The 22,552-nt window shown below is 52.8% G+C and overlaps 1 pseudogene; it reads right to left on the bottom strand.

The window, feature by feature from the left end:
- The window catches only part of LOC142313131 (hydroxyacyl-coenzyme A dehydrogenase, mitochondrial pseudogene), a 30,116-nt pseudogene extending 19,632 nt beyond the window's left edge, over positions 1-10,484 (bottom strand).
- Between the last annotated feature and the right edge of the window lie 12,068 nt (positions 10,485-22,552).

Here is a 22,552-nt window from a genome sequence, read left to right as displayed (position 1 = left end):
TGCATGCCCTCATCATCTCCCGCCTTGACTACTGCAATCTCCTGCTCTGTGGCCTCCCTTACAGCACTCTTGCACGCCTCCAATCCATCCTAAACTCTGCGGCCCAATTAATCCACCTGTCCCCTCATTATTCCCTGGCCTTGCCAGTCTGCCAATCCCTTCACTGGCTTCGCATTGCCCAAAGACTCCAGTTCAAACCACTAACCATGACATACAAAGCCATCCACAACCTGTCTCCTCCTCACATGTGTGACCTAGTCTCCTGGTACCTACCTGCACGCAACCTCAGATCCTCACAAGATCTCCTTCTCTACTCCCCTCTTATCTCCTCTTCCCACAATCGCATACAAGATTTTCCTTTCGCCACGACAGCACCCACGAGAGAGGGATCCGCCCCCTTCAGGACAGGAAATCTACAGATAAAAAGGGGCGGTCCCCCTCCCTCATCAGTTGGTTTCCTGTCCTGAATGGATCGGAACCTACCATACCTGGGTCCAGTGGAGTCCGTGCAGTCTCTAGGGGAACGGCGGAGCTCAGGATCCGGAAGCACGGTCGGTGGAGCTCCCCTCGTGGACTCCATCCTCCGGTGCACCTCGTTCTCTTTCCCTTGGTCCGGCCTTGTCCACCTGGGAAATGACGCCTGCAGGGACCCGGAAGTGCGCGGGAGCACTTCCGGGGGAATGAACGGCATGAAGAACGCTCGTGGATCCCTCCCTCCTGACGCGAAGAAACGCTGCTGGGCGGTGAGTTGCTGTGCGCGGTGGGTCCGGCGCTCCCTCTGCGCCACGTGCTTTGCAGCCTCAGGGTCGCGCGGCGTGTACGCGCGGGGGAGGGCGTGTCCGGGGCCTGCCGCGTCGGCGCTCGTTGCTACAGTGGTGTCCCGGAAATGCAGGAGCGCTTGGAGGGGGGCGGGGTGAACATGGGGGTGCACTAAAGTGGGCTTCCCTAATAATGGAGAGTGGAGCTCCTGGCAATGTGCTCCGTTCCTTTCCATGATGGGAAGTCCACGCACCTCCCCATCCCGGGACCCTTCTCCGTCCAGGGATGCTGGACGTAAGGACTACAGCGACTCCAGGAGTTCCACGGGTCGTAAGAGGAAGGAGGACCGTATTGACTCTGCATCCTCTAAGGGCCGACTGGCGAAGCCTTCGTCTCCACCTCCAAAGCCGGTATCCGTTCTTTTTCTGGTATGGGTGAGTGAACTTCGTGAATGTCCCCCTATACTGATGTTCCCTTCCGGTTCTGTTCCAGGCCCCTAGGAAGTGCACCGCTAAGGCTAATAATAAAGAATGCCCCCTGTGTGCTTGTCCCCTCCCTAAAGACTACAAACAAAGACTTTGTGGGCCTTGCATCCAAGCTATACGGGGGGAGGCTCCGGCTTCTACTGTCCCCCCTCCGGATCTCCGGGACCTAATCCGTTCAGAGATTCAGGCTTCTCTTCAGTCCCTTCAAGGGTCTAAGAAGCACAAGAAAACTCACCGCTAGCATGATTCTCCCCCGTCTTCTGACTCGGATGAAAGCCATGGTGATTCTTCTTCAGCCTCTTCCTCGTCTTCTTCTGACAAGGCTGGAAAAGCATGTTTTTCATTGGATGGGATGGATGGCTTGGTGAAGGCCGTCCGATCAACTATGGGAGGTGCAGAAGAGAAAACCCCCAAATCGGCTGATCATACTCTATTTGCTGGTCTCGCTCAGAAGAAGCGGAAGTCTTTCCCTGTTAATGAGGCCCTTAAAACCCTTGTTCGCAAGGAATGGCAGAAACAGGATCATTGCGGGTTTCTCCCATCTTCTTCGAAACGGCGATACCCCTTTGATGACACGGACTTATCTTAATGGTGCAAAGTCCCAAAGGTGGATGTGGCCGTGGCAAAATCCTCCAAAAAGTCGGCGCTGCCTTTCGAGGATATGGGATTCCTGCGAGATCCTCTGGACCGTGAATCCGATGCCTTCCTGCGAAAGACCTGGGAAGCCTCTGCAGGGGCACTGAAACCCGCCGTTTCTGCGACATGTACTGCCCGGTCTCTTTCGGTCTGGCTGGATCACTTAGACAAGCAGCTTAAGTCGGGCACCTCCAGAGATAAGATTGTTTCCTCGCTCCCCTTACTCAAAGACGCGGCTAATTACCTGGCAGATGCTTCTGCTGACTCTGTCCGCCTGGCGGCCCGAGCGGCAGGGTCTTCTAATGCAGCCCGGAGAGCTCTCTGGCTGAAGTCGTGGAAAGGTGACACATCCTCAAAATCGAGACTGTGTGCACTTCCCTGTGAGGGTGAGTTCCTCTTTGGTCCTCAGCTGGATGACATACTCACCAAGGCTGGTGATGGTAAAAAAGGGGTTCCCTAATGCATTTACTCCTCCCTCTAGGCCCCCGTATCGCAAACGTCCTTTCCAGCCCACCCGGCCCGACCGCAGGGACAGATCTGACAACCCCGCTTCTGGGTCCAAGGGAGCCCTGTTTGGCAGCCCTTCCTTCCGTCGGAAGTTCCCCAAACAATGATGAGGTTTTTCCGGTGGGAGGCAGGCTCCGTTTTTTTGCGGACGTTTGGACAACCATCACTTCCAGCTCCTTTATCCTGGATTTGCTCTCACATGGTCTCCGGCTGGAATTCACATCCCTCCCTCCTCGATTTTTTTGTCTTACACCCACTAGGAGGTCGGCAGCTCAACATCACGCACTGGTGTCAGCAGTCCTCACTCTCGTGGACAAGCAGGTTCTTGCGCCGGTCCCGTTACATCAGAGGGGCCAAGGGTTCTACTCCCCCCTTTTCTTAGTACCAAACCCCGATGGGTCATTTAGGACTATAATTAATCTAAAGAAGCTTAATCTCTTTCTGAAATACCGGCCGTTTAAAATGGAATCCCTCCTGACCACTATAAAATTGCTCTACCCCAATTGTTACATGGCAGTCCTTGATCTACAAGATGCATATTACCACGTCCCGATCCACCCACGTTATCAGCAGTACCTCCGGGTAGCACTCTCCATTCACGACTCCGTTCACCACTTCCAATTCACGGCCATGCCCTTCGGCGTTTCCCTCGCCCCACGGATTTTCACTAAAGTCATGGCTGAGGTCACTGCTCACCTTCGCGAACACCAGACTTTCATCGTCCCTTATTTGGATGACCTACTGGTTGTGGGTAGCACGGCGGCACAATGTTCCCTCCGCCTCCATCATGCTATGTCGACCCTGGGCCGTCTCGGGTGGCTTTTGAATCTACAAAAATCTAGACTCACGCCCTCCACCTTTCAGTCTTTCCTAGGCATGCACCTGGATTCCCGCCAACAGCGTTGTTTTCTTCCGTCGGACAAAGTGGCCAAAATCCAGAGGATTGTACGGCGCGCACAGAGCCACAGGTCACTCTCTCTCCGGTCCGCCATGTCTCTGTTGGGGTCCCTGACTTCCTGTATCCCCGCTGTCCAGTGGGCCCAGCTTCACTCCAGACAGCTACAGTGGGAGGTCCTGGCGGCTACAAGATCCCATCAAGGGTCCCTCGATCATCCTCTGACCTTGACAGACACTGCCCGTGCTTCCCTGACCTGGTGGCTGCTGGAGGCGAACTTAACCAAGGGGAAGGAATGGCATGTGCATTCCACCAGTCTCCTCACAACGGACGCCAGCCCCTGTGGGTGGGGGGCTCACCTGGGGGACTCTATGGCCAAAGGTCTTTGGTCCGCTCAAGAGTCAACGGCGTCCTCCAACCGGAAAGAACTCATGGCAGTCAGTCAAGCCCTGATGTCCTTTCTTCCCCTCCTCAGGGGCACCCATGTACGGCTCTGTACGGACAATCGGATGGTGGTCGCATACATCAACCGCCAGGGGGGGACGAGGTCCTCTTCCCTCATGTCCACGGCGGTTCACCTATTGGAGCTCGCCGAAACCCATCTCTTGTCCCTCTCTGCGGTACACATCCGGGGGGTGGACAATGTCAAAGCGGATTTCCTCAGCCGTCACACTCTCCGTCAGGGCGAATGGGTCTTACATCGGGAGGTTTTTGCTCAAATCGTGCAGTGCTGGGGCCTGCCGGTTATAGACTTGTTTGCTACCAAAGACAACAGGCAGTTGAAACAATTTGGCTCCCTGAACAGGGCAGATCAGCCGACGGTCCTGGATGCCCTTCAGGTTCCTTGGCGGTACAGCCTTGCTTATGCCTTCCCTCCCATGATTCTCCTTCCTACAGTCCTTCGGAAGATCAGGGAAGATCAAGCTCGCATTCTCCTTATCGCTCCCTTCTGGCCCAGGCGTCCCTGGTTCTCCCTCCTGAGACATATGTCAGTAACTGACCCCTGGGTTCTCCCCTCTCAACCAGACCTCCTTTCACAGGGTCCTTTCCTTCATCCACGCGTCAAGGGACTCCACTTGACGGCATGGAATTTGAAAGGGCGTTACTAGTCTCCCGTGGGTTTTCCAGTCGCCTTGTGGATACCCTACTGCGGAATAGGAAGCCGGTAACCACCCGTCAGTATGGTCGAGTATGGAAGCAGTTCCTTGCCTCCTTCCCTGATTCCTCACCCTCTGTGGTCCTGATCCCCTCTATTCTGGAGTTTCTCCAGTCTGGACGGGATATGGGTCTATCAGTCAGTACCCTCAAAGTTCATGTGTCTGCCCTGGGCGCCCTTTACAATTCCAATATAGCAGGTAATAGGTGGGTCATGCGTTTCATCAAGGCATGTGACCGCGGTCAACCGCTCCGTCTCGCCTGCCCACCCCCCTGGGATCTCACTCTGGTTCTGGATGCCCTGACCCTTCCACCCTTTGAGCCGCTCGCCTCGGCATCTGTGAAATTACTGTCCCTCAAAACCTGCCTCTTAGTCGCTCTCACTTCTGCCCGTCGTGTTAGCGATCTTCAGGCTCTGTCCGTGGATCCTCCCTTCCTTAGGATTTTTCCAGATCGAATCGTCCTCAAAACGGACCCGGCTTATTTGCCTAAAGTAGCTTCCCAGTTCCACCGTAGTCAAGAAATCATCCTCCCTTCCTTCTTTCCTGTCCCTACCACACCTGAAGAATGCCGTTTTCACACCCTAGACGTTAGGGAAACAGTTCTAGCTTATATATCTCGGACAGCCTCTTGGCGACAGGATAGGGCTTTGTTTGTTGCCTTTCAGGGTTCCAGACGTGGCCGTCAGGTGACGAAGCATACCTTGGCCTGATGGATGCGGGATGCCATTTCCATTGCATATGAGATGAAGCAAGAGCCTCTTCCTTCCCCTGTACAGGCTCACTCTACTAGGGCGATGGCCTCCTCTTGGGCCGCCATGGCAGATGTCTCCATCGACAGTATTTGTAAGGCGGCCACCTGGTCCTCTCCCTCTACCTTTTACAAACACTACCGGCTGGACCTTTCTTCCTCCTCAGACCTTGCTTTCGGGAGATTGGTCCTTCAGATGGTTGTCCCTCCCTAAGTGTATTCTCTCTCTCCAAGTCTCTCATGGGTGCTGTCGTGGCGAAAGGAAAAGACTATATTACTTACCGGTAATGGGATTTTCCAGAGTCCACGACAGCACCCTTTACACCCCTGCCCTTTTTTCTTTTCACCCTTTGGTGTTATTTAAACTTTTCTCTTACCTTGTTACTAATCCTTGGCGGTTCCTCTCACATTTTCTGAAACTAACTAATGAGGGAGGGGGACCGCCCCTTTTTATCTGTAGGTTTCCTGTCCTGAAGGGGGTGGATCCCTCTCTCGTGGGTGCTGTCGTGGACTCTGGAAAATCCTATTACCGGTAAGTAATATAGTCTTTCCCCCGCGCTTCCCCCATACTCTGGAATGATCTACCCCAGCATATCAGACTCTCGCCTACTGTGGAAAGCTTCAAAAGGAACCTGAAGACCCACCTCTTCCGACAAGTCTACAACCTGCAATAACCCTCAGGCCAGTACACCAATGCGCAACCAGCTCTGTCCTCACCTATTGTATCCTCGCCCATTACCTATAGACTGTGACACCTTGCGGGCAGGGTCCTCTCTTTTCCTGTACCAGTCTGTTTTTGTAATGTTCATTATTATTGTACTTGTTTTTTATCTATACCCTTTTCACTTGTAAAGCGCAATAGAATAAATGGCGCTATAATAATAAATAATAACATAAGATTTTAGATATATTAAAGACTCTAACTAACGAGGGGACTAGAAGACATTAATACTTTTTATAGTAATCTTTTGATAAACCGTCCAGGCCAGGAGATTTACCAAACTTTAGTTGTTCGTCAATTGCCCTTATGGCTTACTCTGTTGCGAGAGTGAGACTAAAGGCCCAGTCACACACAGAGATAAATCTTTGGCAGATCTGTGGTTGCAGTGAAATCATGGCCATATTGTTTCATTTGTACACAGCCACAAACCTGGCACTGATTGTCCACAATTTCACTGCAACCACAGATCTGCCGCAGATTTATCTCTGTGTGTGACAGGGCCTTAATTGAAATTTGGTGAGAGTTGGGAGGTTTATTTTCTCCAAAAGGAGAGAAATATTATCAATAGATGGTTAGGGAGTACCTACAGTGTTGTGCAAATTAATTGGGACAGAATTTTTTAAGTAAAATCGTAACTTGGTTACCAGTCAGTAATTCAAACCAGTTTTAACTACTTTGAACTGGTGTGAGTGTACAACTTTGAGTAACAAAATGTAGTTTGACTGGTTTTAGTCAGAAAATAACAGCTAGCTTCCCCCTCAGCTTCAGTTGAGAGCTTGTTTCTGTGACGAGTGCTTTAGTGTAGTTTTACTCTCAGTGTGATTCATGTCTGTAAATATGGATGTTACCCCACGGAAATACAATGAAACTGGATCGTTTTCTCCAAAAGTAAAAGGGAAATGTGGAAGAAAAAGGAAAACGACACCAAGAACTAATAAAACACTTATCAGAAGTAGTAAAATTAATGCAAGAAAAACAAGTAAAGACCTCCAAAGAGACTTGTTCGCTGCAGGTATTGATTTTAGCAATTCAACTGTATGGCGCAGACTTGTGGAAGTTGGTCGGAGGGCAACCAAGCCAGTAAAGAAACAACTTCTGATATCTCCAATAAAGGCAAAACGACTCACATGGGCAAAAAATATAAATCTTGGACAACTAGCCAGTGGAAATAGGTAATTTTCAGTGATGAAACCCATCTTTTTGTTCAAGGATACATAGCAAGTGTTGTTAGAAGAAGCAAAAATAAACCATTGCAAGCTGATCATATTCAACAAACTGTAAAACACCCTCAAAAACAGATGTTTTGGGGCTTTTTTTTTCCAGCTGATGATACAGGGAGCTTATTTCCTGTTGAAGGTATAATGAATTCATCCAAATACATAGATGTTTTAAAATGTTTTATTGTGCCATTCATGCGTAAATTTGAAGGGACATTCCAACAAGATTTGGCTCCATGCCACAATTCCAAGTGTGTAAAGAAATTCCTGGAAGAAAATGAAGTAAAAGTGCTGGACTGGCCTGGCAATTCACCAGACTTATGCCGGCGTCACACGGCACGATCTATCGTGCGAGTGATCGTACCCGCCCCTGTGCAGCCCCCATGGCCAGCAGCCTGCCGCTGCTGCTCGGGTCCGGTGCTCTCCGGTGGCTGGCTCGAGGGTTTCTGGACCCGGGAGTTCTCTGCGGACACCGTGAATAAATGGGGGATGGTTGATTTGGGGACGTATATGTACGGCAGGGCCGTATAAGAGTTTGTGATGCCATCCACGGTGTGTGGTGAGGTTGGACACCACCGCTGCTGTGATGGGACACCCGGGGGAGATGTTGCGCAGCAAGTTGTTAACCCCTCCGTGGGCAGGGATGGTGGCCCCGGGACCCGTTGGGTTGGTTGGTGCAGGGAGATGGGCGACCACAGGGTGCAGGTGTACTCACTCAGAAGGAAACACTCAAGTCTCTGGTAAACCAAGATGATGGTGGTCGATGCCCGCCGCCGGCTGCATTCGGGTTCCCTCACCCGGCTGGTAGTCTCTGTGTTTCTCCTGCAACTTTTTGTAATGGCGGACTACCTGTGCTTGCAACTCCAGAAGTCCGCTCCCCGGCTGGATGTGGCTGAAGGAGTCCTCTGCCCGCAGACGCTGGCCCGTGGGATCTCTGAGCCTTGGCAATGGCCTGTTTATCCCCCTCGGTGGGCTGTTGTCTTCTATTAGGGACTTTGGGTGGGACAGAACCTTTAGTCCTGGCCTCAATCAGTTAATTAGCTAGCTCCCAGTTGTTTCTGGACCTAGCTTCAGTTTCTGAGTACCCCCACTTGTGCTCCGGTTTCCGAGTCGGTTCCCTGGGTCAGTACCGGCGGGCCACTGCCCTGTCCCGGTCCACCACGGTTCCACCGAGCCGTCTTCCCGGCTCCTGCAGACAGAGGCCTCCATATGCCTCCTAGTCAAAGGTACCAGGGCTCCTACCCTGGCACCTGTTCGATTTGGGTATTCGCCTCTGCTGGAGCTGCACCCAGTTCCAGCCCACACTCCTCTCCAACTTGAACTTCAGACTAATCTGACTTGTGTTTTCCCGCCCCGGGCTATCTAAACTCCTAGCTGGGCGTCTTCCAACGGCCTGGTTCCGCCCCTGGTGTGTTTATCTGTCCCTGGGGGGGGGTGACTAGGGTTTAAATTGGTTGGCTGATGTTATCTGTGAGGGAAGGGTGTAATGCGGTGCCCTATCTGTGAGTACCTGGCTGGTCAGGGCGTCACACTCCCCCTTGGTTAAACACAGGCCGTCCGCGGGCTGTCCGACCGCCACCGGTTTATTTTTGCTTTTTAACTGAAAAAGATAAAAACATTTACAATTATAATAACATATTTACATTGTATGAAAATTTGGTTTCTTCCCTTACGGGAGGCAGTATTACGTTGCATAAATAAAACATTTTTATTAACCGGGAACGGGACGGGATCGGGTCCTTTCCATTTTTGCCCACCCAAGCAAACCTAGCCTTGATGCTGCCTCTAAAACCAGGTCAGCACCCCTTTTCCCCAGTCCAGGAAATGGGTTCGGGTCCGGGTGTTGTCCACACGGGGCGGATAATAGGTTCCTTACCCGGCAGTCTCTCTCAGAGGCCCCACGTCTAGGGGACCCCTGACCCGAGCATCGTCACCAGTCTCGCTAGTGACAGGACCTCGGCCTACAATTTCCCGCAGGCCCTTCCTCCAACCAGCCTCTCCGGAGACTGCAGGACAAATGGAAAAGGGTGGTCCATGGATTATTTACAAGACCCAGAAAGTTTTGGGTTGGCCTGCAAGTTCTCAGCCATGTCTTTGGTTAATTTTTTAAAACGGGAACATTAACAGGGTCCCAATGCGGACTTGCAGAAAGGTAGCCGGGAACCACTACCTCTTAACACTCTGAATAATCATCTTCGGGATTGGAGGGTGGCGGAGAGGGATGGCTGTACTGCAGGGCACTTCGGGGGACCCTCCTCCTGACATCCAGGGCAAACCACCCCCTCTCTCCACAGTGTCGGGTGTAGCTCACCAGCTCTCCGGGCTCCAGATCCCGGTCGGGATGGCCCACGGGAAGATGCGGGTAAACGTCTCTCCAGGACACACAGATCTCCGCCTCCAGGCCCGGCTCGAAGATGAACCCCCATCCACGTTGGGGGTCGAACTGCCGGACCTGGCCTTCATATGTCGGGCCCCTCACCCGAAAGGTGGCATTGCGAAGATTATTCTTCTCCTGGATGGTCCGGGATAAGACTTCCACCTTCCTCTTTTCACGGGCTGCGATCTCCCGGCCCAGCTGGCGCTGCTGCGGCTCCCAATATGGAGCGTCTGCACTCTGCAGCCTGCTCCCGGTAACTTTGCGCGGGGGTAGGGCCCAGCCGGAGTTCCCCTGTGCCGGTTACGACCAGCACCTTTGGCAACGGAGAACCCCGCTGTGTCATGGCCTGCTCAGCTGCCTCACAGCTGCAACCTTGCGACGCCTCAGCCGAGGCCTGGAATGTGGGAGCGGCCAGCTTTGCCCGCTGGGCTGGCTTCCAGTCAGGGATCACCTCCACCTTGGCCGGGCGGATTGCTGGCTCCGTTGTCATCTGGGGCGCGGCTTCCTCCGGGATCGTTGGTGCGTCCAAATCAGGATGGGGCACTTTCCGGATGCTGGTGCGTCGTGGTGCCGGTACGGGTGCCGGGGCGGTGACGGGCTGACTGCTGGCAACGTCTTCGGGCTGGTCGTCGGGGGCCGACGGCACGGGCACCGCTGCCGGTGTTGATGGCAGCGGACCGAGCGGGGAGGCAGTCACGGGTGCGGGCAGTGAAGGAGGCAGCACAGCGGGCAGGGGCAGACCGGGTCCTTCAGCCTGAACGGCCGGTCCCTGAGGGTCACTTACCCGCTCCTCCGACGCTGTATCCACTTCACGAATCCTCACAGCTGCGGCTATCTCCACCATCTCGGCTGCCCACCGCCTTAGCAGGCAGGTTGCCTGGGCCTGGATGCGGCGGCACATCTGCTCCGCCCGGGCTTCCACCCAGGCTGCTGTGCCGGGTGCGGGCTCCTCCACCGCGGGCTTGTCTGATGGTGCGGCCATGTCGCTTCGGTGGTATCCAGGAATGGGAAGTATGGCAGGGTCCTGGAGTCCCTGCCCTTTATCTGCTCGGTCACATGCTGCAGAATGTTCACCCACCCCCCCCCCTTGGTCTTTTCTCGGCACTCCTCTCTCAGGCCGGTAAGTTTCGTTTTTGCAACTTCCGGCTCGCTTTCCGGCCGCGTTCCCAGGGGACGGGGCTTTGGCTTTCGCGCCCTTTCATCGGGGAAGAAGCTGCTGGGCGGGAACTTTTCGCGCCCAATATGGAAGCAAGATGGCAGCTTCTGTAAATTTTGCAACGGATCAATGCTGACTTCAGCACAAGGTGCACTTCTACAAGGTAAGTGGATGGGTAAGTATCCTGTTTGTGACGCCAAGTTTCGGGGTGTGCCGCCCCCATAGCCAGCAGCCTGCCGCTGCTGCTTGGGTCCGGTGCTCTCCGGTGGGTGGTTTGAGGGTCTCCGGCCCCGGGGGTTCTCTGCGGACACCGCGAATAAATGGGGGATGGTTGATTTGGGGACGTATATGTACGGCAGGGCCGTATAAGAGTTCGTGATACCACCCACGGTGTGTGGTGAGGTTGGACACCACCGCTGCTGTAACGGGACACCCGGGGGAGATTTTGCTCACCAAGTTGTTAACCCCTCCGTGGGCAGGGATGCTGGCCCCGGGACCCGTTGGGTTGGTTGGCGCAGGGAGATTGGCGACCACAGGGTGCTGGTGTACTCACTCAGAAGGAAACACACAAGTCTCTGGTAAACCAAAATGATGGTGGTCGATGCCCGCAGCCGGCTGCGTTCGGGTTCCCACACCCGGCTGGTGGTCTCTGTCTTTCTCCTGCACCTTTTTGTAACGGTGGACTACCTTTGCTTGCAACTCCAGGAGTCCGCTCCCCGGCTGGATGTGGCCGAAGGAGTCCTTTGCCCGCAGACGCTGGCCCGTGGGATCTCTGAGCCTTGGCGGTGGCCTGTTTATCCCCCTCGGTGGGCTGTTGTCTTCTATTAGGGACTTTGGGTGGGACAAGACCTCTAGTCCTGGCCTCAATCAGTTAATTAGCTAGCCCCCAGTTGTTTCTGGACCTAGCTTCAGGGTTTGAGTACCCCCACTTGTGCTCCGGTTTCCGAGTCTGTTCCCCAGGTCAGTACAGGCGGGCCACTACCCTGTCCGCATGTACCACGGTTCCACCGAGCCATCTTCTCGGCTCCTGCACACAGAGGCCTCCGTATGCCTCCTAGTCAAAGGTACCAGGGCTTCTACCCTGGTACCTGTTCAATTTGGGTATTCGCCTCTGCTGGAGCTGGACACAGCTCCAGCACACACTTCTCTCCAACTTGAACTCTAAACACAAACTGGCTTTTTCCCGCCCCGGGCTATCTAAAACTCCTAGGTGCGTGTGACGCCCTTCACCCCCAGGGGTCACAGTACACTAACATCACACACACACCCCTGGAAAACTGACCTGTTCTCTTTCCAGCTAAATAGTATTGTTCAGCTTAGGCCAGGGACAGTTGTAAATCAGGTGTTGCGTCCACGTCTTCCCAATGCCTGCGACCACTCCTCACAGCCATGGAGAGATGAGGGGCTGCCTGATGGAATGGTGTAAGAGGAGGTGATAAAATCCCAGGATTTGCATAGTTGTAGCCAGTGCTTTTTTTGTAAAAAAATATTTGCTGGTACGCATCTCTGAGGCGAGGAGCGGGGGGAGGTTTGGGGGTGCTGTCTGGCGCGCTGCCGGCCGACATTGAGTAGTGGGGCTGCGTTGGGGTGTGCCGGTGCCAGTGGAGAGAGTGGACGATCATGTGAGCACAAGTATGAGATTTGTACACTTCTGGCCACATTCTGGTTTGATGTGACCAGCCTCAGTCAATTCATTTTCGTTGAGCATGTCTGTTCAGTACGTGACCACATCTATGTAAATCGCATACTTGCAGCTTCATAACCTCCCACTCTCACCGCCGGCACCAGAGAATCCTGACAGCGTGCAGAGTGCACACTGTGAGAATTCAGAAGGCTGCAGTCACAGAGTGACACACAGAGTGACTGCAGACTCATCACAAATTTGGACAACCCCTTTAATGCTCCTAACAACATAAATAAAAACATAGTAACCCTTAACTTGTCAGATGGCACAAGACTTTATTAAAGAGATTGTCCACTACTTTAACATTAATGACCTTTCCTTAGGATAGGTCACCAATGTCTGACTGGTCGGGGTCCGGCACCTGGCAATCCCGCCAATTCCCTACACTAGGTGCCGGTGGTGGCAGGTGGCCGGAAGTGCTCAGTTCTGGATCTGCTCCATCTTCTGATAGTGGCAGCAGTCTCCTATTAAAATCAATGAGGTGGATGTGCAGTACCTGGCCGCGGACACCAGCAGAGGACGGAGCAGATCCAGAAATAAGCATTTCCGGCCACCTGCGCCATAATTAGCCGATCAGTGGGGTCCCATTGTGCTCACATCAGAAGCAATGCGCAAGTGGGACCAAGGCCTAATGATAAGACATATTCAGTATCACAAATAAATATTTACATTCAGGTACCTTTATAGATGATGTTGCCTCTGAGTCATTTCTTTCTATTCTTCATCTTGTCCTGACGCCATGATGACTTTTCACATTCACATCTCGTCTCTGCAGATTTCCATCTTCTCCGGTCTTCTGTAACACATCCCGACACGATGCCCCTAAAATAGCAGAATGATTATAATACTTCTACTTAAAAATATCTGCCCTATACTGTGCCCCAGAATAAATAATGGCCCCAGTATTCTCTGCACAAAATATGACCCACACTGTCCCTCTTATGGTACATGCCCTCCATATCCCCTCTTTCCAAACTGAGCCTACTGTTTACAGTGTCCTTTACACTGTGTCCCCTTATACTGCACCGTCTTTATGCTGTGCCCTCATCACACTCCCCCTCCTTGCTATGGCCTCACACTGTCCTCCCATTCTGCCCCCTCTCCATACCACCCCCTCCACTACCCAGTCTCTATTCTGTGCCCCTCACATTCTTCTCATCCCTTCCTGTCTCCTCACTACCTCCTGTGTGTCCATATACTTTTCCACCTCACTCCCCATCCTGCCCACTTGCTCCTCATACCATGTCACTCTTTATTCTGTGTACTTAAAATTTCTTTCAAGTTCGCTCCACATCCTCTCTGTCCCCATGCATGAAACCTCATCCTCTCTGTCCCCATGCATCACCCCTTATCCTCTCTGTCCCCATGCATGAAACCTCATCCCCTCTCTCCCCATGCATCACCCCTCATCCTCTGTCCCCATGCATGAAACCTCATCCTCTCTCTCCCCATACATCACCCCTCATCCTCTCTCTCCCCATGCATGAAACCTCATCCTCTCTCTCCCCATGCATGAAACCTCATCCTCTCTCTCCCCATGCATGAAACCTCATCCTCTCTCTCCCCATACATGAAACCTCATCCTCTCTCTCCTCATACATCACCCCTCATCCTCTCTCCCCATGAATGAAACCTCATTCTCTCTCTCCCCATACATCACCCCTCATCATTTCTCTCCCCATGCATGAAACCTCATCCTCTCTCTCCCCATACATCACCGCTCATCCTCTGTCCCCATGCATGAAACCTCATCCTCTCTCTCCCCATGCATCACCCCTCATCCTCTGTCCCCATGCATGAAACCTCATCCTTTCCCTATATATCACCCCTCATCCTCTCTTCCCATGAATGAAACCTCATCCTCTCTCCATACATCACCCCTCATCATTTCTCTCCCCATGCATGAAACCTCATCCTCTCTCTCCCCATACTCTGTCCACAGATAGTTCCCTCCCCCATCCATACTGTGTATATACATATTGCCCCCTCCCCACCCTCTGTCCCCCCATAGTGTGTGCACAGATGGTTCCCTCCCCCACCCTCTGTCCCCCCCATAGTGTGTCCACAAATAGTTCCCTCCCCCCCTCTCTCCCCCATACTGTTTCATAAATACTCCCCTCTTACCCCATAATGTTCCTCCGTCCGTGTCTTCTTCAGCTCCACAGTGGAGCACTTCTCAGCATTTCTCTGCAGCATCTGCGCTGTGGCGCTGGCTTCTGGGTCAGCAGTCTGATCAGCTGACCTGATCACATGACAGCCGTCGCGCTGACCCGGAAGTCAGCGCCGGCATCACCGCTTCAATTCTCCTCGCGTCTGACAGATACTAGGACAATTGAGCATTGGGAGTGTCAGTGTGACAGCTGCGCTCAGAGAATAGCGGCTCCCACCCGGCAGACTTCCACACCGCCGCATCAGGCAGCCCGACAGTGCCCCCTGGAGACGCCTCTGGCTTGTGCTTTGCTCCACATGGCTAATTTGTATAGTTTACAAATTAGCCATGTGGACAGAGCAAGAGGCACTCTTCAGATTTTCCGGTACGCCGTACCGGCGCGTACCACCGCAAAAAAATCACTGGTTGTAGCGCCTCTTCAGGCATGGAGACCACATGCTTGGATCCATTCCTGGTAACAATCAACTTGACGGGGAAGACCCATGTCAGGCTGCCAGCAGGGGGAGCTGGAGTCCTGCAGGGAAAGACACTACACGGAGCTGAATGAGCAAGGAGGGGAACTCCCAGTGTATGCTAATGCAGTGTCTGCTAGCATCAGCTGTACAGCTGAAGCTGTGGAGCATGCAGGGGATGGTCAGACGGGTTCGGGTCATACACAGTACGGGTAGCAGGAAGACCGGAGGAACTAGCAGTGGAAGAGTCGAGATCAAGCCGAGGTCGGTACCAGAGGAAACAACCGACTGGGTAGTTAGGAGAGGGGGAAACAACAGGGGCTATTGTGGGAAGGAAGGAGGTGGGACAGAGAAGTGGCAGAATGACTAGGGGACAGAACACACACAGAGGCTTAGGGCACAGAGAGGAAACGGTTCAGGATCACACTTACAGGGACCAGCACTCACAGGCAAAGCAGCGCTAAGGTTATAGCCGGTGCTGGTTCACCAGTAATGTCAGCTTTTAAGGCATCCAGGCTCCGGAAGTGAGGCCCGGGAGAAGGCTCCGCCCCCTAGCCATGTGGACGGGGAGGCGAACCATGACAACCCACATGCACTGAACCTCATGGTCTCTCCGGATCTTGGTGGCATTGGCAAAGGTCTGCTTTTAAGCAAGTGTGGCGGTCAAAAGATCTGAGAATAGCTGGATGTCTTGAAAGCGAGCAGGGAGGTTCTGCACTGCTCTGGCTGCAGATAAGATTTTTTCTTTAATATGGAAAAAGTGGATTCTGGTGAGAGAATCATTTGGAGCAGAGGCTGGGACCCGTTTGGACTTGAGGAGCCTATACACCCTGTCAATGGTTAAATCCAGTTGTTCTGCAGGTTCACAGTATCTGGTAAGCAGCCTATAAGTTACGCCTATCCTATTAGATGTCAGCAGGCTGCGCCATTACTACATATGTGCACCATACAGGGACAGTGACTATAGTATGCAAGGCCTAACAAAAAGACTCCCGCTGGCATCTAATAGGATGGGTGTAACTAATAGGCTGCTTACCAGATACTGTGAACCTGCATGTGTGAACGGTGCCCTATGCAAGCCACAAGTGTGCAATTTTACCATTAAGCAATCGCTCTCCTCCATCATTGGAAACGGTAGAGTGAGTTGCTCCTCTTGCACCTGTGATGCCTCCATTTATTGGAGGTCATGCTGCATCCTGGTAGTGCATGAGTTTTCTTTGGCCTTGGCAGTTTACATCTGCTGCCAGTTTTCTGTCAGTATTTGTTTAGCTATTGGAGGATTTAATTCCTCTTTTTGTTGTTTTTAATGACTACAGAACAGAAGAAAAGCGGGCTTTACACGCTACGATATCGTTAATGAATTATCGTCGGGGTGACATTGTTTGTGACGCACATCCGGCATCATTAACGATATCGTAGCGTGTAACAGTTATGTGCGACCTAAAACGATCGCAAAAGCGGCAAAAATCGTTTGCCGCGGAGAGGTCGTCCTAAAACAAAAAATCGTTTCCCTCTCATTAGCGATGTTGTTCCTCGTTCCTGCGGCAGCACATATCGCTGTGTGTGACACCACAGGAGCGAGGAACATCTCCTTACCTGCCTCCACCGGCTATGCGGAAGGAAGGAATGTTTACGTCCTGCTCATCTCCGCCCCTCCGCTTCTATTGGACGGCTGCCGTGTGACGTCGCTGTGACGCCGCACCACCCGCCCCCTTAGAAAGGAGGCGGATCGCCGGCCAGAGCGACGTTGCAAGACAGGTAAGTCCGTGTGACAGGTGTAAGCGAGGTTGTGCTCGACGGGCAGCGATTTGCCCGTGTCGCACAACCGACGGGGGCGGGTACAATCGCTTGCGATCTTGCTAGCGAGATCGCAGTGTGTAAAGCCCGCTAAAGACTTAAGGGTGCTTTACACGCTGCGACATTGCTAGCGATCTCGTTAGCGATGTAACACGCCAGATCGCACATACGATCTGCCGAGATTGCACATGTGACCGGCGCTACAAAAATGACCTATGTGCGATCTCAGCAGATCGTATGTGCCATCTGGCGTGTTACATCGCTAACGAGATCACTAGCGATGTCGCAGTGTGTGAAGCACCCTTTAGGTATTCTGGTTACAAATAAGCTGAGCAGCAGCACTCAAAGAAGATTTTAGGGTGTATAAAAAGAGAGATTAGATCCCGGGATACCAACATTTTGTTACCCCTCTATAAATCACTTGTAAGACCACATCTGGAATACGGGATCCAGTTTTGGGCTCCACATTTTGAAAAGAACATTCAGAAGTTAGAGTCAGTTCAAAGGCAGGTAACTAGACTACTACAAGGAATCGAATTATAGTGAATGACACTCGGCTCCACACTTGAGTCTGATGCATGAGAAAATATACAAGAGTGTGACCACGGTCTGAGGCCTCTTTCACACGTCCGTGTCTCCAGTACGTGTTTGGTCCGTTTCCTTACGTACCGGAGACATGGGCACACGTAGACCCATCAAAATCAATGGGTCTGCGCTCACGTGCATGTTTTGCCATGGAGCGTGTGTACGTGTGGAACATACGTGTTCCCTTGTGCTCCACACGTAGACATGTCCGTTTTTCTCCGGCATCACGGGTGTCACACGGAACGCAAACAGACCACACGGATGTGTTCCGTGTGACATGCACCGGAGAAAACACACGTGTATGAGAAAAAAATAACAAAACTTTACTCACCTTCTCCAGCGCTGCTGTCTCTGCCGCTGCTGTCACTTGTTTCCGACCGCCGCTCATTATGCTAATTGCATATTCACTTCACTGCGGCCGGAAGCAGCAGCGAGGAGTTGGCAGGACCGGAGACCGAAGATCAGCACCACGGACAGCGAAGCCAGGGACAGGTGAGCAGAAAGTTCCTGTTCTCCGTGTGTTATAACGGATAACACATGGAGAACACACGTAGCCCATAAACACGGCTCACGGAGTGCAATACGCACCTTTGACATGTCAGTGAAAAACGTGCGTGATTTTCACAGACGTGTGAAAGAGGCCTAAAGGAGAGGCCTGGAGAAACGTCTATCGAGATGCCCCAAATCTATAACACAGAGAGTGTCGGACCCCCGGGACTGAGCGCAGGTCAGAGAAATGGGGCTGTAAGGCCAAAAACACAATAATCCAAGGGTTGAATGAAAAGTAATGCCTCCACCTCCATAACTCCTCAGTAGATGGCAGCGCCGGTATACAGCAGGTATTGGACTGTTCAGTAGACTCTCCTCTACAGCTCCAGTTGGCGGGAAACCTTAGCAATGAACGGTTGTGTCGTTACAGTGTAAAAAATGGACACTGTACAGGCGGTCGGTCAATGCGATTTAGGCAACGTGCGGTCATTGAAGCTGTCACCCCAAAGGAGATTCATCAGAGAATACAAGCCGTGTATGGTGATTGTGCTGACGTGCGCACTGTGTGTCGTTGGGCCAGTAGTAAGAGTATAGATGGTGAGGGGGAACGTCTGACTTGTGTGTCAAAGAAAGAGTTGGACGTTCTGTGACAGCAACCACAGAGTAAAGGCTGCTTTACACGCAGCAACATCGCTAACGATATATCGTCGGGGTCATGGTGTTTTTGATGCATTTCCGGCGTCGTTAGCGATCGCAGCGTGTGACAGCTAGGAGCGACGATCAACGATCGCAAAAACGGCAAAAATCGTTGACACGTCGCTACTAATCATAATATCATTGGTGTTTCATTCCGCAGGTTGTTCGTCGTTCCTGGGCGCCACACATCGCTGTGTGTGACACCGTAGGAACGACAAACATCATCCTACCTGCGTCCACCGGAAAGGAGGAAGGAAGGAGGTGGGTGGCATGTTCCGGACGCTCATCTCCTCCCTTCCTCTTCTATTGGGCGGCCGTTTTGTGACGCAGCTGTGACGTCGCTGTGACGCCGAACGCACCTCCCCCTTGAAGGAGGGATTGTTCGGCGGTCACAGCGACGTTGCTGAACAGGTATGTGCATGTGACGCTTCCGTAGCGATATTATTCGCTACGGCAGCGATCACCACATGTCGCTCGAGTGACGGGGGCGGGTGCTATTGCTCGCGACATCGCTATCAATCGCTAGCGATGTCGCAGCGTGCAATGCAGCCTTTACACATGGAAAACGTAGACATATTCAGGATGATGGTCGTATCACTCAGAGAGAAGTTGTAAGCACAATCGGCATTTCACAGGAACGTGTAGTCACATTATTGCTCTGCTTGGTTATGGGAAGATCTGTGCACGATGGCCGCCCCGGATGCTGGCGTCTGACATGAAAGCCACAGACTGGACATTTACCCGGAAATCCTCTCACGTTACGAGAATGAAGGTGACGCCTTTCTGCAGTCAATTGTGACAGGAGACGAAGCTTGTGTACACCACTACGGACCGGAGCCGAAACGTCAGTCCATGGAATATCAGCGCAAAGGCTCGCCCCAGAAAAAGACATTCAAGACCCCGTCCTCAGCCGGGAAATCCTGTCCTCAGTGTTTGGGGCGCAGATGGCGTTATCCATGGGGATTTCCTACAACGTGGAGAACAATCACTTCAGAGCGTTACATCACAACGCTGCCAACTGTGAAACCACGACTAACAAGGGTCCGAAAGGAGAAGAGGAATGTTTTCCTGCAGCCTGACAATGTCAGAAACACACGTCACATGTCACCACCGCAGAACCTCAGAGACTGAAGCCTCCGCCGGACGGCATCCGCCATACAGTCCAGATCTGGGGCGTCCGACTCCATCTGTTCCCGATAATGAAAGATCTGCGGGGACATCACTGTGCATCTGATGGAGGAGGAGAGACCTGTGCGAGGCCGGAGGCGGAAACAGAGCGGCCACTTCTTCCATGACGGCTGCAGAAAACGTGTCCAAGGCAGAAGAGTCTCCAATTGTCCAATTATGTGGGAAAGTGAATATCGGAGATTACAGCGACAGCGAAGGATTATTACTGCGCTTCATTTATTACTATATTCCCATCCAAAGCCGAGAGGGTGGAGGCCATTACTTCTCATTCAGCCTCGCCTAAACATGGTTCCGCTCTGCTCCGTACACGTCGTACGCATGCGGCTCTGCTCCGTACACGTCGTACGCATGCGGCTCTGCTCCGTACACGTCGTACGCACGCGGCTCCGCTCCGTACACGTCGTACGCACGCGGCTCCGCTCCGTACACGTCGTACGCACGCGGCTCCGCTCCGTACACCTCGTACGCACGCGGCTCCGCTCCGTACACCTCGTACGCACGCGGCTCCGCTCCGTACACCTCGTACGCACGCGGCTCCGCTCCGTACACCTCGTACGCACGCGGCTCCGCTCCGTACACCTCGTACGCACGCGGCTCCGCTCCGTACACCTCGTACACACGCGGCTCCGCTCCGTACACCTCGTACACACGCGGCTCCGCTCCGTACACCTCGTACACACGCGGCTCCGCTCCGTACACCTCGTACACACACGGCTCTGCTACATACACCTCGTACACACACGGCTCCGCTCCGTACACCTCGTACACACACGGCTCTGCTACATCCACACTGTAAACCCCTCCTGACCCCACACATAAACTTCCCCTCACCCAGCACCATGACACCCAGCACAGCAGAGCCCTGCATACACTGAGGAGCTGATCATGTGACCCCTGACTCCTCCCCTCCATGTGACATCATCACAGGTCCTGGAAGCACAGAGCAGCCATATATCTAGTGTGCGGCTCTGCAGGTGGAGGTAGGTGCAGGGTATTATATATCTAGTGTGCGGCTCTGCAGGTGGAGGTAGGTGCAGGGTATTATATATCTAGTGTGCGGCTCTGCAGGTGGAGGTAGGTGCAGGGTATTATATATCTAGTGTGCGGCTCTGCAGGTGGAGGTAGGTGCAGGGTATTATATATCTAGTGTGCGGCTCTGCAGGAGGAGGTAGGTGCAGGGTATTATATATCTAGTGTGCGGCTCTGCAGGTGGAGGCAGGTGCAGGGTATTATATATCTAGTGTGCGACTCTGCAGGTGGAGGTAGGTGCAGGGTATTATATATCTAGTGTGCGGCTCTGCAGGTGGAGGTAGGTGCAGGGTATTATATATCTAGTGTGCGGCTCTGCAGGTGGAGGTAGGTGCAGGGTATTATATATCTAGTGTGTGGCTCTGCAGGTGGAGGTAGGTGCAGGGTATTATATATCTAGTGTGCGGCTCTGCAGGTGGAGGCAGGTGCAGGGTATTATATATCTAGTGTGCGGCTCTGCAGGTGGAGGTAGGTGCAGGGTATTATATATCTAGTGTGCGGCTCTGCAGGTGGAGGTGGGTGCAGGGTATTATATATCTAGTGTGCCGCTCTGCAGGTGGAGGTAGGTGCAGGGTATTATATATCTAGTGTGTGGCTCTGCAGGTGGAGGTAGGTGCAGGGTATTATATATCTAGTGTGCGGCTCTGCAGGTGGAGGTAGGTGCAGGGTATTATATATCTAGTGTGCGGCTCTGCAGGAGGAGGTAGGTGCAGGGTATTATATATCTAGTGTGCGGCTCTGCAGGTGGAGGTAGGTGCAGGGTATTATATATCTAGTGTGCGGCTCTGCAGGTGGAGGTAGGTGCAGGGTATTATATATCTAGTGTGCGGCTCTGCAGGTGGAGGTAGGTGCAGGGTATTATATATCTAGTGTGCGGCTCTGCAGGTGGAGGTAGGCGCAGGGTATTATATATCTAGTGTGCGGCTCTGCAGGTGGAGGTAGGTGCAGGGTATTATATATCTAGTGTGCGGCTCTGCAGGTGGAGGCAGGTGCAGGGTATTATATATCTAGTGTGCGGCTCTGCAGGTGGAGGTAGGTGCAGGGTATTATATATCTAGTGTGCGGCTCTGCAGGTGGAGGTAGGTGCAGGGTATTATATATCTAGTGTGCGGCTCTGCAGGTGGAGGTAGGTGCAGGGTATTATATATCTAGTGTGCGGCTCTGCAGGTGGAGGTAGGTGCAGGGTATTATATATCTAGTGTGCGGCTCTGCAGGTGGAGGCAGGTGCAGGGTATTATATATCTAGTGTGCGGCTCTGCAGGTGGAGGTAGGTGCAGGGTATTATATATCTAGTGTGCGGCTCTGCAGGTGGAGGTAGGTGCAGGGTATTATATATCTAGTGTGAGGCTCTGCAGGTGGAGGTGGGTGCAGGGTATTATATATCTAGTGTGCCGCTCTGCAGGTGGAGGTAGGTGCAGGGTATTATATATCTAGTGTGTGGCTCTGCAGGTGGAGGTAGGTGCAGGGTATTATATATCTAGTGTGCGGCTCTGCAGGTGGAGGTAGGTGCAGGGTATTATATATCTAGTGTGCGGCTCTGCAGGTGGAGGTAGGTGCAGGGTATTATATATCTAGTGTGCGGCTCTGCAGGTGGAGGTAGGCGCAGGGTATTATATATCTAGTGTGCGGCTCTGCAGGTGGAGGTAGGCGCAGGGTATTATATATCTAGTGTGCGGCTCTGCAGGTGGAGGCAGGTGCAGGGTATTATATATCTAGTGTGCGGCTCTGCAGGTGGAGGTAGGTGCAGGGTATTATATATCTAGTGTGCGGCTCTGCAGGTGGAGGTAGGTGCAGGGTATTATAT

The sequence above is a fragment of the Anomaloglossus baeobatrachus genome, chromosome 5 (assembly GCF_048569485.1).
Source record: "Anomaloglossus baeobatrachus isolate aAnoBae1 chromosome 5, aAnoBae1.hap1, whole genome shotgun sequence".
Classification (NCBI taxonomy): Eukaryota; Metazoa; Chordata; class Amphibia; order Anura; family Aromobatidae; genus Anomaloglossus; species Anomaloglossus baeobatrachus.
The sequence above is the reverse complement of the archived record's forward strand: the minus strand, read 5'-3'. Positions and strand labels throughout refer to the sequence as shown.